The following is a 13,068-nucleotide window of genomic DNA, read 5'->3' as shown; positions in this document are numbered from 1 at the left end:
GAAAGAATTGGTTCTGCTATGTGGAAAACAAACCCTTCTGCTGTAGTACATTTTTCCATTAAAAAAAAAAAAAACACCATCATTTTCCCCCAAGAGTCGTGCCAACAAACAACACTCTAAATGTAAAAGTAGATTTGCAAGTAGGCTTATATTCATATTTAGAGAATATGCATATTCAGAGGCTTATTATTCAGGAAATATTTGGTTATCTTCAGACTAAGTAAAACTTACAGCTAAAAATAAGAGAGGTAAAATATAAATAGTGGGGAAAGTTAGGGAGCAGGCACAGCAGTCTCGGCAAGAATAGGATGGCATGGATGAGAACTGAGCCTGACTTTGTTTGGGTTTTGGGTCTTTACACTACCTGAAATTCCATCCCATTAAGTTGAATGCTGACTAGATGCCCAACATACACAGGATAGCAAAACTTAACTTGTATCCCACGATTTTAGCACTGGCTAGGCAGGACCTAATGGACCAACAAGGCGGCCCCCAAACATCCTTTCTTCCACCATCTTGAAATTGCTACGAAATTGAGGGTGGGAAGTCCAGCTCAAAGGGTAGATTCTGACTAGTCTAAGCCTGCCATATTAGTTCCCACAGCCCTGCTGATGACTGATGTAAACACCCAAGATTAAATGCCAATATAGAATTCTTTCCCCTATAATGATCAGTGCAAGAATGATGTGGGACCTCCCCATTGCTTAAGAATAACGCAAAGTAAAAGGACATTTCCTGAGGGATCTAGGGAAAATTTCTTGACTCCTAAAAAAAGAGAAACTATTCTATCCATAATCCTCATGGGCACGGGTATGATGCCCCCAACAACTGCAGCCTCATGGGCATGGGTATGATGCCCCCAACAATGGCAACCTCATGGGCATGGGTAGGATGCCCCCAACAATGGCAGCCTCATGGGCATGGGTAGGATGCCCCCAACAATGGCAGCCTCATGGGCATGGGTAGGATGCCCCCAACAATGGCAGCCTCTGCTTTTTTTTTTTTTTTTTGGTTTTTTTTTTTTTGTTTTTTTCGAGACAGGGTTTCTCTGTGTAGTTTTGCGGCTTTCCTGGATCTCGCTCTGTAGACCAGGCTGACCTCGAATGCACAAAGATCCGCCTGCCTCTGCCTCCCGAGTGCTGGGATTAAAGGCGTGCGCCACCACCGCCCGGCAGCCTCTGCTTTTTATCTTGACATAAAAGTTTAATCACAAATTGATAGAGTCAACAACATCACCAAGAAATGGATGAAGAATCCTCTTATGACCAGTGAGATGGTTCATCAGGCAAAGGTGCTTGCTCCCAAGCCTGATGACCTGAGTTTGAACCCCTGGACCCACATGGCAGAAGGAAAGAACTGACTCTTATAAGTTATCCTGTGGCCTCCCCACACCATCCTCCCCATGAATGTGGTGGGGGAGGAGATTTTTAAGCTTTCCCTAATGAAACCTCTCCCAACTCAGCATGGTGGCTTCACTTTTCAACACAGGGGGCAGCTCTTTCCTGTTCTTTAGTCATCTTCATTGATGGAGCTGGAAAGCATATTTATACTTTTAACCTGCCTCTGAATATGATGAAATTAAGATTACCCTGAAGAAGAAAGCAGAGGCCAGCAGACTTGTGATGAGTAACAGTAGGATGCGGATCATCTAAGCTTCCCCAGATTAACGGACTAATCCAGGAGATAGTCCAGCAATTGCAGAGCTGACTACTTTTCTGAGTTCTGGCTCAAAGTAACTTTTCTTCTCCCCTTCTAGCTCTTCTTTGGATCCTGACCCAAATCCTAACTGCTTGTCCTGACACTCTGGTTAGACTCCCATTACTGTCCCTGAGTCCGTCGCTTCCTCTGGGCACCTGCCAGATGGTGCTGTCATTGTTTTTGTTTTTCCTTCTTCTCTCAACTGCTGATAAAATAAATGGTCGTTCAGCAACAACAAAAAATCCAAGAGGGCAAATTGTGGCCATTAAGTAAAAAACAAACAAACAAACAACAACAACAACAACAACAATGAAAACCTAGGTCCTGAGTTTAAAACGAACCAGAGAATTCCAGAGTCAGAAGAGACCTCAGATCTTAGGAGGACTTCTAGATTTCTCGAATAGATTAAGGTCTGCCTGAGAGGTCAAGTGACTTGCCCAAAGTCCTACAGGCAAGCTGAGTAGGCTTGAGGACCCGGTTTTCTGGAATTCAAATGGGTTCTTTGTGCTGCGCTGAACAGTTTCCTTTCTGAAGCTGTGTAATGAAATAGGCAATTGGTATTTTAAAATGTCAGCCTAGGAAGATGAGTGAGGAAAACACCGCATTTTTATTTCACAGGGATGGGGGAAACTCATAATAGAAATTGTGGATATTTTGTTTTTAAATAAGACTGTAGCCTTTACTAAAAGGTTGAGCATATGTGCCCGCATGGAGCCACCTGGAGAGGTGGTGCTGCCGAACGCCTGCTCCATGGAAGGTAGTGAGGCTCAACCCATCCTTGCCCCAGACTGCGACCTCCCTCTCAGCTCTCAGACAGCTGGGTCTCCTTCAAGTGCGACTCCACACCACAATCAACAAGGTCAAATGCCAGGGCACAGTCAGACCTGTAGCATACATATCCTGGCTCCCCCCGCCCCTACTTTCTGGAAAGAGTGGCTTGCTTGCTTCTTCATCATATTCTGAGTTAGTCTTTGGATTGGGAGGAAAGAGAGTCCCTTCGAGCCCCGGTGTGCTAACAATGCACAGGACATTCCTGGAGTCAGGTGCTCTCCACTCTGTCTCAGGTGTTCTATTTTAACAGCTCTGAGTTCTTAAAGTGCAGTGTTGAATCTCGGAGCCTCCAGGTTACTGTTACTAATAATTTCCCTGCTTGCCCTCGGTTTGCTCTGAGAATCAGAAGAGCCAAGGGTTGTGAGAGCAGCAGGTGAATTCTACAATCCTGCTCTCAAGATCTGAGTTAGGTCCTCAGTCTAAGGATCAGGGAGCCAGAAGCTACTGATCTAGACTAACTTCCCTAGATCGCAACGAGGCTGCTAGTGACATGAGGTGTAGATGTTGACAGTGACACGCAAAAATCCAGCCATAGAATGCCTTAGATTTTATCCAGCAATCTAAAACAATAGGCCAACACTGAATACTAGCATTGCTTTTAATTTTTTGTTTGTTTGTTTGTTTGTTTTTTCGAGACAGGGTTTCTCTGTGTAGCTTTGGAGCCTTTCCTGGATCTCACTCTGTAGACCAGGCTGGCCTCGAACTCACAAAGATCCGCCTGGCTCTGCCTCCCGAGTGCTGGGATTAAAGGCGTGCACCACCACTGCCCGGCTGCTTTTAATTTTTTTATTTATTAAGCCTGGTGTGGTGGTACATACCTTTAATCCCAGCACTTTGGAGGCAGAGGCAGGTAGATCTCTGTTGGAGACCAGCCTGGTCTACATAGTGAATTCCAGGATAGCAAGAGCTACGTAGTGAGATCCTGTCTCAAAAACAAAACAAAACAAAATTTTATTTATTTATTATTATTTTTTTAAGGATTAATTTACCTGGGGGCGGTGTTTGCTGTATGCCATGGCATGCATGTGGAAATTAGGGACAACTTGAGGGGAGTTTATTCTTTTCTTCCAACACGTAAATCTCATGGATTAAATTCAGGTTGTCAGGCTTGGTAGGCAAGCACCTTTAGCTGCTGACTGTCTTGCTTATCCCAATCACCTTCTTTATCATGATGCCCCAGATGTAATAAGACATATAAAATGCCAAGAGAAAACAATATAAACAGTCTAGATGAATGAAGCCCATCCCATCCCTCCCCCCCCCCCAGCTGAGGACTGAACCCAGGGCTCTACCACTGAGCTAAATCCCCAACCATGAAGCCCATTTCTAGATGGTTCCAGTCCTGTTGGACTTTGTAGCTAATAGGGTGGGGGTGGGGGAAGTACAAAGAGCTCTCATGGAGGGGTTAACAAAGGACACGGAACTGTTCCTTGACACTTGGCATTCATGTTCTGGCCAGGAAATCCCTCTCTTCTCAGACCTCCTGTAAAGATTCTCTTTCCATGAGTTCAAGAACCTTGTAACTTGGACAGTTTTTTCATTTAGGGTTAACCATTTAAACATAGGACATCTGAGCTCACACAAGATGGCTCTTGGAATCTACCCTCCATTGTATTTATCAGTTTTAGGTTTTATTTCCTGTGTTTGTATACTAACAACCTATTTGAAGGTATTTGGGGCAGTTTACACAAATACATGCTCTGTCCAAAGAATAGAGGGAATGAATTTGGGGGAAAAAATACATATACATATATATATATATATATATATATATATATATATATATATATATATATATATATAACAAAGGAAATTATGATGGTCTAGATGGGGGAAGCTAGCTTAGACAGTATAGTTCGAGCCATGCAAACATGGGTCTCTAGGTTTGATCCCCTGAACCCAAGTACCAAAACCAGGAGTGTTGGCGCACACTTTGTAATCCCAGTGCTGGGAAGGCAGAGCTCTCTGGCCAGCACGTTTAGCCTAATTGGGGAGTTCCAGGCCAATGAAAGACCCAATCTCAAAAAAACAAAAACAAGGAAACAGGGTAGACACAGCAACTGAGGACCAGCACCCAAGGTTGACTCACTGTGTAGTCTAGGCTGGTCTCGACTTCATGGTAATCCTCCTGCTTCAATCACCCGAGTGCTGGGAATACTGCCAGGAGCCACCATGCCAAAATTTGAATATTCACTTTTAAAACACCTGTCATTCACCCACTGAGTCCAGTAGTCAGGTCGCTAACCTCTCCAGTGATTAGCTGATTTACTTGTTCACTACCCTGTGTTTATCGGGTAATATCCAAATTCAAAGGCTGTGTTTTTCTCTCACAGAAGCTACCGGGAAGTCTGCTACCCTTGGTAATTTGCTGCCCTAGGCAACTACTTGTTTGGACTCGGTTCTCCCAGCTGGAGTCATTGTTCCAATTTATTTGTATGGTTAAGTTGTTCCTTAGATCCCTGGATGCCTATTCTCAGAGCTCACAGGGTAGTCCTTGGTTTTATTTTTATTTTTATTTCTGTACTTAGCAATTATGTTCTTTTGTAAACTGGCTAATCGGAAGAGAAGTGAGCTATCAGATTGGGAGAGAAGTGATTTAAGTTGTCCTCATGGCACGTTTATGTGTAAAGAGCTTGGATGGAACATTCTAGTTATATGTAAATGGTGCTAATCTCAGGAATGGGTCTCTGTCCTCAGCCCCCTTCTCTCTTCAGGTGGTCTGTGTCATTTATTGCTCTATGGGTGTGGTAGACTGCCCCGACATTCTGCAAACTAGAGGGGAAAGGGATTCTTTGGTTTACAGTCCATCTTGTCTGGGAAGGCACGGCAGCAGGAACTGAGGCTGCTCTTGCAGTCAGGAAGCCAGGTGATCACATTTCCTCTGCACACAGGAAGCACAGAGAGAACAGGAAGCGGGGGCCAGGCAGAGAGACAGGAAGTAGTCAAAGAATGGCCAGTGCCAGCACGGAAACCTGACTGAGCAGTGTCTACTCTCATTGCCAGTAGTTTTCTTGTTTTTGTTTCTACCATCTGCTTACTAATAATGTTTTAAAAATTAAGACCCGAATTCAAGCCCTCCAGATTGTTTGTGTAAAATTATTTGGTCTATCTAACGAGTGGTGAGAAATTACCAGGAGCTCAGAGTGAAAACGCTGTAATTCATTCACACAGACTTCAAGGTTTAAATTAGGCAAACATATCATCACATTTATTTTAGTCAGTTGTCTTCTCTTGTTTTGATCCGCTGTTTGACTTCTTGCCTTGCCAACCCAGATTCAACTGTCTGCAAAGACATCTCACTATCACTTCAAAATCAGCTCTTTTTCTTCAGCCAATCTTGTACTCGGAAGAATTAAGACAATATTGTCTAGCTGTACTGTTGGTTAATGTGCAATCCACAAAGAGCTAAATTACTTTAGTGTGGCTGATTAGGTTTTTACAGTGACGTCCTCAGTGAGCATATGCCCTTTCAAAAAAAAAAAAAAGACAATAATTCCATCAGTTTACATTTTTTAGTCTCTGTAATATAGAGTATATACAATGCACAGGGGATACACATTTTATATGTTTTTAGGGGGGCTGGTTTTGTTTTTTGAGAAAAATTCTCTCTATTTAGTCCTAGCTAGCCTGGAATTCACCACTTAAACCAGGCTGGACTCCAGCTCACAAAAACCTGCCTACCTATACCTCCCAAGTGCTGGGATTAAAGATGTATGCTACCATGGCTGACAATTTTTTATATGCCTTTAAAATGCATATTCTTGTCAAAGATTTTTATTGAATAGTACAGATTAGGAAAAGAAAGTATAAATCTATTTTTTAAAAAAAGATTTCTAACTGACATAGTCTTTTCTGTTATGGCTGTAACAAAATACCCAAGGCTCGAGTGATAAATAAAGATAGGAGATTTACTTTGGCTTGTGATTTCAAAAGTTTAAGAGCATGGCATCAGCAGCTGTTTGGCTTTTTGTGAGGACTGTGTGTTGTCTGTGTGTGAAACAAGAGTGTGCAAAAGGAACAAAAGTGCAAGACAGAGTGAGGTGTGTGTGTGTGTGTGTGTGTGTGTGTGTTGGGGGTGAGGTCGCCAGGTTTGCTTTGCTATAGTCAGCACAGCATGAGAACTGACCCATTCTTATTGGAGCTACATCAATCCCTTTGTAACGGTGGACCCCACTAGGGCATAATCACCTCATAAAGGTCCCACCACCTCACAACACCATTATGCTGATGACTAAGCCTGACATGAGTTTTGTCGGGCTGATCAAAGTGTTTGCTATGGATCCCCACCCCCCACCATAGCCATCTGTTTTAGAGATGACAAATAGCAGCTATTATGAAGGCCAAAGAACCCAAGAGTGGTTCTATTTTTAAAATAGGTTCTAGAACTTTATCTACATAAGTCTTATGCCAGTGGAAATCTATAAGCCTCTAGGAAGTAGAAAAAATTCCTATTGTTTTATAGGCACAGAAAAGAAAATACTAAAAAGTTCGTTAAATCCTGAAGTCCTATCACTGTGTCCTAAGGTAGGATTTTAAAATTCAGATTTAAGCACTAATTTTTGCCACAAATCAGAGCAATAGAGATTTCCAGACGCTGATACCAAAGCCACATTTATACAGTGTTAGGAAGTTCCAGTTGACTAACCAATTCGTGTTCTCCATTGAGTCAAATACTACAGGGGCTAACCCAGAGTTTTAGCTTTCTTTCTGTTCTGAAAGGTAAAAGAGACATTATATAATACTGTCTGCAGAAACAAGAAAACAGGAAGACCCTGTGTTGTGTCCAGTAATTGCAGAGCTCCTAATATTCTTTTGATGAGTATATAAAGAGAATAGGTGGAAGTCTTCAGAACTCCTACCTTGGAGCAGATGGAAAGAATGCCTGTAGTGGTACTCATCTTGGGAAAAAGAAAATGTCTCTTGTTGCTTCCAAAAGATTAGAAGGAATAAAACGATTCAAGGTCTACCAGTTGTTCTTACCTATCATCTGATATTACCCGTCTTTCTCCTGCCTATAAACCACTCACCAATCCATTACCTATCATTATCTATTTCTATCTTTTAACTCTTTTCTATTGCTCTCTATTACCTTCTTACCCAGCAATGAAATTTTTATCCTGTAACTGTACCATTTACTCATGGCCAGTGACAAGAGTCAGAGACAGTACCACAGGGGTGACAAAGAGGAAACACTGAGATAATAGCCAGTGACCACTTACACAATTGCCAAAATTTGATGTTACTTTTACCTGAAGAAGCAGCAATTTTTGTACAATTCAACATAATGGACTCGGACTCCAGACCTGGCCAGGTTAAAGATTCAAAACCAAAGCTCGCTGTCCACTTGCCCTCATTTTCTCGTGTGCCTCTGAACAAGCGCATGGCAAGTAATGAACGGTAGGAAAGGACATGGTGATTGAAAGTTTGGACTGTGTAGTAATCGATTCCACAGAGAACTCAGTGTATTGCTGTTTCTACTTCATCAGAAGCATTTGGGCTCAAGAGGCATTTTCTAGATATAAAGTACAAGTAAATAACCAATAATGCATATTTTTTAAAATGGTGGCAATTTTTTAGTGTGAAAGCCTACTGTCTTAATGACTCAAAAACATTTGAACAATTTACCATGGATCAACTTTACAAGGACAGGTTCTCTTTTAATAGAATTCCCTGTGGCCTTCAGCGATGTTGTTATGTATTAGGGGGAGAAAGGAGCCTGGGTTTGAAGAGTATTTTAGCAAGGTAATTTTATACCTTTTTTTTTTCTGTTTCTGCACCTTTGTTGGTCACCTAGTTGATGGAACTCTCTGAAACACTGTGACCTCCCCATCAAGAGTAAGAAGACAGCATACTGTAATTATTGCTGTCTTGGAGGCCTCGGTTTTTATATTCCTGTCTATGTGACTTTCAAGGTGCACAGCAACCATCTATTACAGTGTGTAAGCCTGGTGCACCGAGCACCGGGACAGACTAGCCTCCAGCATGCTAATGAGAGCAGCACATGCCCTCCAACACACAAGCCCTACTCAATGAGGATCGGAGGTGTTTCAGACGTGACATCTTTCAGACGGTTTTATCTGCACAAGTTTCACAAATCATACACTCAGGCAAATTATCAGCAATCGAGAGTCCACACTCTTCCCAGCTGGAGCTCCTCTGGAAAACCGGCTTGGGCATTAACATGAGGTTTTCTGCAAACGGCTCCCCATGGTACCTCTACTGCAAGGATGTTAAGCCAAACTGCTGCTGATATGGAAACCGGCTGTCTGAACTATAACTCAGTTAGATATGTTAATAGAGGAAGGCCATGATATCGTGATGCAGGAAATGACTAAACATTTAATGCTTATTACTCGGCAGTATTCCTGGCCTCCGGAAGGTGATGCAGGTGGTACTGTGTGGGTGAGTGCAGTAAACCAGGTCAGGGAGACTATGAAGGGACCCGGCCTTTGTCCTTCTTTCTTGAGTCTCAAACATGATAAATATTAACTTGTTCGTGATCTTGCTCCATGGCAATCGTTGACAGGATGCGTGAAACATTTTGCAACACCTTTAAAAAAGCAATCCTTCCAATATGTCAAAGCTCTTTATTATCCCACTTCCTAAAAAGTCATGAGAATTCGTTAGGCATGGAAGGACCTTCGTAAAGCTGATGGAATTTGGACCTTTAATGACGCAAAAGGATGCATGCATGGATTTTGCAAGTTTAGAGTTCCTGATATATAAGTGATGACTTTCTTCCATGTTTTCTCTGCTCTCATCTTTTATTTTATGATGGTGATTTTTTTTTTGGGGGGGTCATGGTGCTGGGGATTGAACCTAAGCGCTTGCATGTTCTAAAGAAGTACTCTATTACTGAATTGTATCCCCATGGCTTTCATATTTTATTTTGGGGTGTGTGTGTGTGTGTGTGTGTGTGTGTGTGTGTGTGTGTGTGTACACGCACATGTGTTGCCCATGGAGGTATCAGGTCCCCTGGAGCTAGAATGACAGGTGGTTGTGAGCTAGGAACCAAACTCAGTTCTTCTGTAAGAACAATATGCTCTCTTAACTTCTGAGCCATTGTTCTAGCCCCCATTTTTACACTTGAAACAAAAACAATACAGATACTACTTTATGTAAATTTAGAGAAAATTCTTTTAGAAGCAGAAACAGTAAAGAGGATAAAAATCTCTCCAGGCTGGGGCTAGAGAGATGGCTCAGCGGATAAAAGTACATATTACTCTTGCAGTCCCAGCACCCATGTCAGGTAGCTCCAATCACCTGGAATTGCAGTTACAGGAGGATCTGTCACCTCTGGCCTCTGGGGAAACCTGTGCTTACTTACATAAACCCACACGCAGACCACATCCACCCACCCATCTACACAATTGGAAATAATAACTATATTTTTAAAATCTGTCTAGGCTACAACACATCTTTTAAAAAATTCTGTCTGGGTGGTGGTGGCACACACCTTTAATCCCAGCACTCTGGAGGCAGAGCCAGGCGGATCTCTGTGAGTTCGAGGCCAGCCTGGGCTACAGAGTGAGTTCCAGGAAAGGCTCCAAAGCTACACAGAGAAATCCTGTCCCCAAAAAAAAAAAAAAAAAAAATCTATCTGTGCTACGTGCTGCAACTCCCTTTTTGTAATACTAGAAATTTATTCTGTAGCTGACCTGGGAGCTAAGAACAACTCCTGTAATTTTAAAGGATCATGAAGAATCCACAGAACTCATTTGAGAGCAGTGAGGTCTAAAATATCAGCTGATCCTTTGCGGCAAAAGCACGCTCATGGTGGTAGAGCACAGTGGCCCTTCTGCGAAAGGACGGCATGTTTGCCTTGTCAGATGTTGCAAAGGTGAGTAAAACCATCCCTGTCCCACGGGGCTGGAAAGGCCATGAGACCAGTGAGCAAGAGGTGAAGGGAAGATGGTGTTAGATAAGGACTTCAAAGGAAGAGAGCCAGGGGGGTGGTGGGGTCATAGGGAGTGGCTTCCTCGGGAGGCATTCTTAAGATGAACCTTGAAGATAAGAGATTTTGAAGGATTAGGTGGGCAGTGTAGACAGAGGTCAAAGAATGTAGAGTCCAGTTGTGGAAACAGTAAGGTTGCGTGCCTCACTGGAAGGCAGGAGAGTGGAGAGCAGGTCCTAGGAGGGGACTGCTAGGCAGTTTCAGCTCTTTAGGGGCCCCGGAAGGACAACAGTTCTCATTTCCCCTTGGTGTTTGATATGACCATAGTCTCAGGAAGCACACGGACTTGCTGAAAAATGAGCCTCATCTCTTGTAGGCTGAACATTTCATCAGTAGCTTTTAGCTATTAATCTATAAACGCTGTTACTGTGTGCAGTCACCATTAACAAATAGAGTCGCAATCTATTCCTCGGAACTCTTGAATGTCCTCTGTAACCGCAGTACAAACAGAAGTGAGATGGCCCAGCCTGGGGAGGGTGCCAGGAATGTAGCATTTCTGCTTCTGAGTTTGGCCCTGACTCAGTAAATGGCTGACCTTCATCCAGCCCCACCTGCTCACTGTCTCAGTTTCCTCTGCTATAAAATGGGCACAGCATCGGTTGCCTAATATCTGTCCGTAGAAACTTCTCAACATGTTCTGGACCCTGAAAGGAGAAAATTCTCATTTCTCTCAATATTTTGTTGTTGTTGTTGTTGTTTTGGGGGGTGGGGTGGGAATGAGATGATCAGAGTTAAAATCAGAACATAATAGCTTTGCGATCAAATGATTATTTGTGATGTATTTATGATTGTTGTGTGTGGTGGTGTGCACATGTGCCACGGTGCTCTAGTGGAGACCAGAGGACAACCTTCGGGACTCCTCCACTGTTCGTGTAGTCCCAGAGATTAAACTTGGGTTGCCAGGCTTGTACAGGAAGTGCTCTTACCTGCTGAGCCGTCTTGTCAGCCCTGATGAACGATGCAAAGTTCAAAGACTGCTGAAAGCATTCCGAATCTACCAGTCTACGATCGCTCTCCCTCTCCCTCTCCTCCCCTCTTCCACTCCGTCCTCTTTGAACTCTCAGTCTTCCCTTCTCAGTCTCCGGAGTGCTGGGATTATAGGTTAGCTGTTAGTATACCAACCCAGCTGGTAGTTTCTAAATTAGAGGTAGGATGCTTCTTACTGTTATCAATGGGAGACAGCACTGTCCGGGACCATGAGATCATATGTCCATTTCTCCAAAACTTTGGATAATCTGCTCCATTCTGTTCTGTGTATTACTTAGTGCTGAGTGCAGAGGAAAGAATCCTGTTCTGTGTCTTCCTTTGTGATGGGCTCTGCCTGCCAGAAGTTCTGCTCCACAGCCTAGTCTTTGCATGGGCTCTGCCTTTGGCTGTCTACAGCTGAGGGAGACACCAAAGTCTTTAATGAAAGCAGAAAGCAGGGCTGGAGATGTGGCTCAGGGGGTAGAGTGCTTGCCTAGCGTGTTTGAAGCCCTGGGTAGGATCCTCAGCACTAAAGCTGGGTGTGGTGGTGCACTCAGGAAGTAGGGGCGGGAGGGTCAGAACTTCAAGGTCACCTTGGACAAGACATACATAACAACTCTGAGGCCAGCCTGGCCACCATGAGAATCAGTCTCAAACAAGCAATCAGAAGGGCATGGGGGATCTTGACTCACAGTCACACTGGATCTGGAGTGCATGCTGGGGTTCTTAGGCGTGCTACATTCTGCAAGGCCCGGTGGTGACAGGCTTCTTAGATGTGTATGTTTCTTTGCTGAGAACCACTTGGTGGCCTGTCTATCTTCATATATCTCTTTCTGTGTTTTATTCTTATTTTATGTATACAGGTGTTTTGCCTGCATGTATGTATGTGTGCCATCTGCATACCTGGTGTCTGCAGGGGCCAGCCAAGGGTGTCAGATCCCATAGAACTGGAGTTACAGATGGTTGCAAGTTCAGTTCCCTAGAATGCATGTAAAAAGCCAAGTGTGGTAGCTTGTGTTTATAATCCCAATGCTAAAGAAGTAGAGATGGGTGGGTCCCTGGGGTTCACTGGCTACCCAGACTGGCCTAATAGGTGAGTCTCAGGCCAATCAGAGATCCCCATCTCAAAAAATAAAAATGAGGTGAGGGCTGTCCACGTGGCTTAATGGTTAACAACTAACTCCTGCAAGCTGTTTTCTGACTCCCACATATACACCCACCCATACCCACACTCACACCCAAACACACACACACACACACACACACACACACACACACACACACACACGAACACACTAATACGTTTTTTAAGGTGGTTGGCACCTTGGGAGTGGTACCTGAGGTTGACTTCTGGCATGCGTGTGAACATGAGTGCACACATTGGTGCTTATATACACACATGCGTATCATTTCTATGGGCTATATGTGTGGGTCCTATCACCTGCAGATCCATACACTGAAAGCCCAACCTTCAAGGTGATGATGATAGGAATTGGGGACTTTGAAAGCTGATGAGGTCATGAAGGTGGAAGTCTCGTGAGTGGGACCAGTGTCCTTGTCAAAGAACTGACAGGGTAGGTTCTTCACTTCTGTGCTGTGAGGACACAGCACAGTGACCA

The sequence above is a fragment of the Peromyscus eremicus genome, chromosome 3 (assembly GCF_949786415.1).
Source record: "Peromyscus eremicus chromosome 3, PerEre_H2_v1, whole genome shotgun sequence".
NCBI classification, from domain to species: Eukaryota; Metazoa; Chordata; class Mammalia; order Rodentia; family Cricetidae; genus Peromyscus; species Peromyscus eremicus.
Note: the sequence above shows the minus strand (reverse complement) of the source record.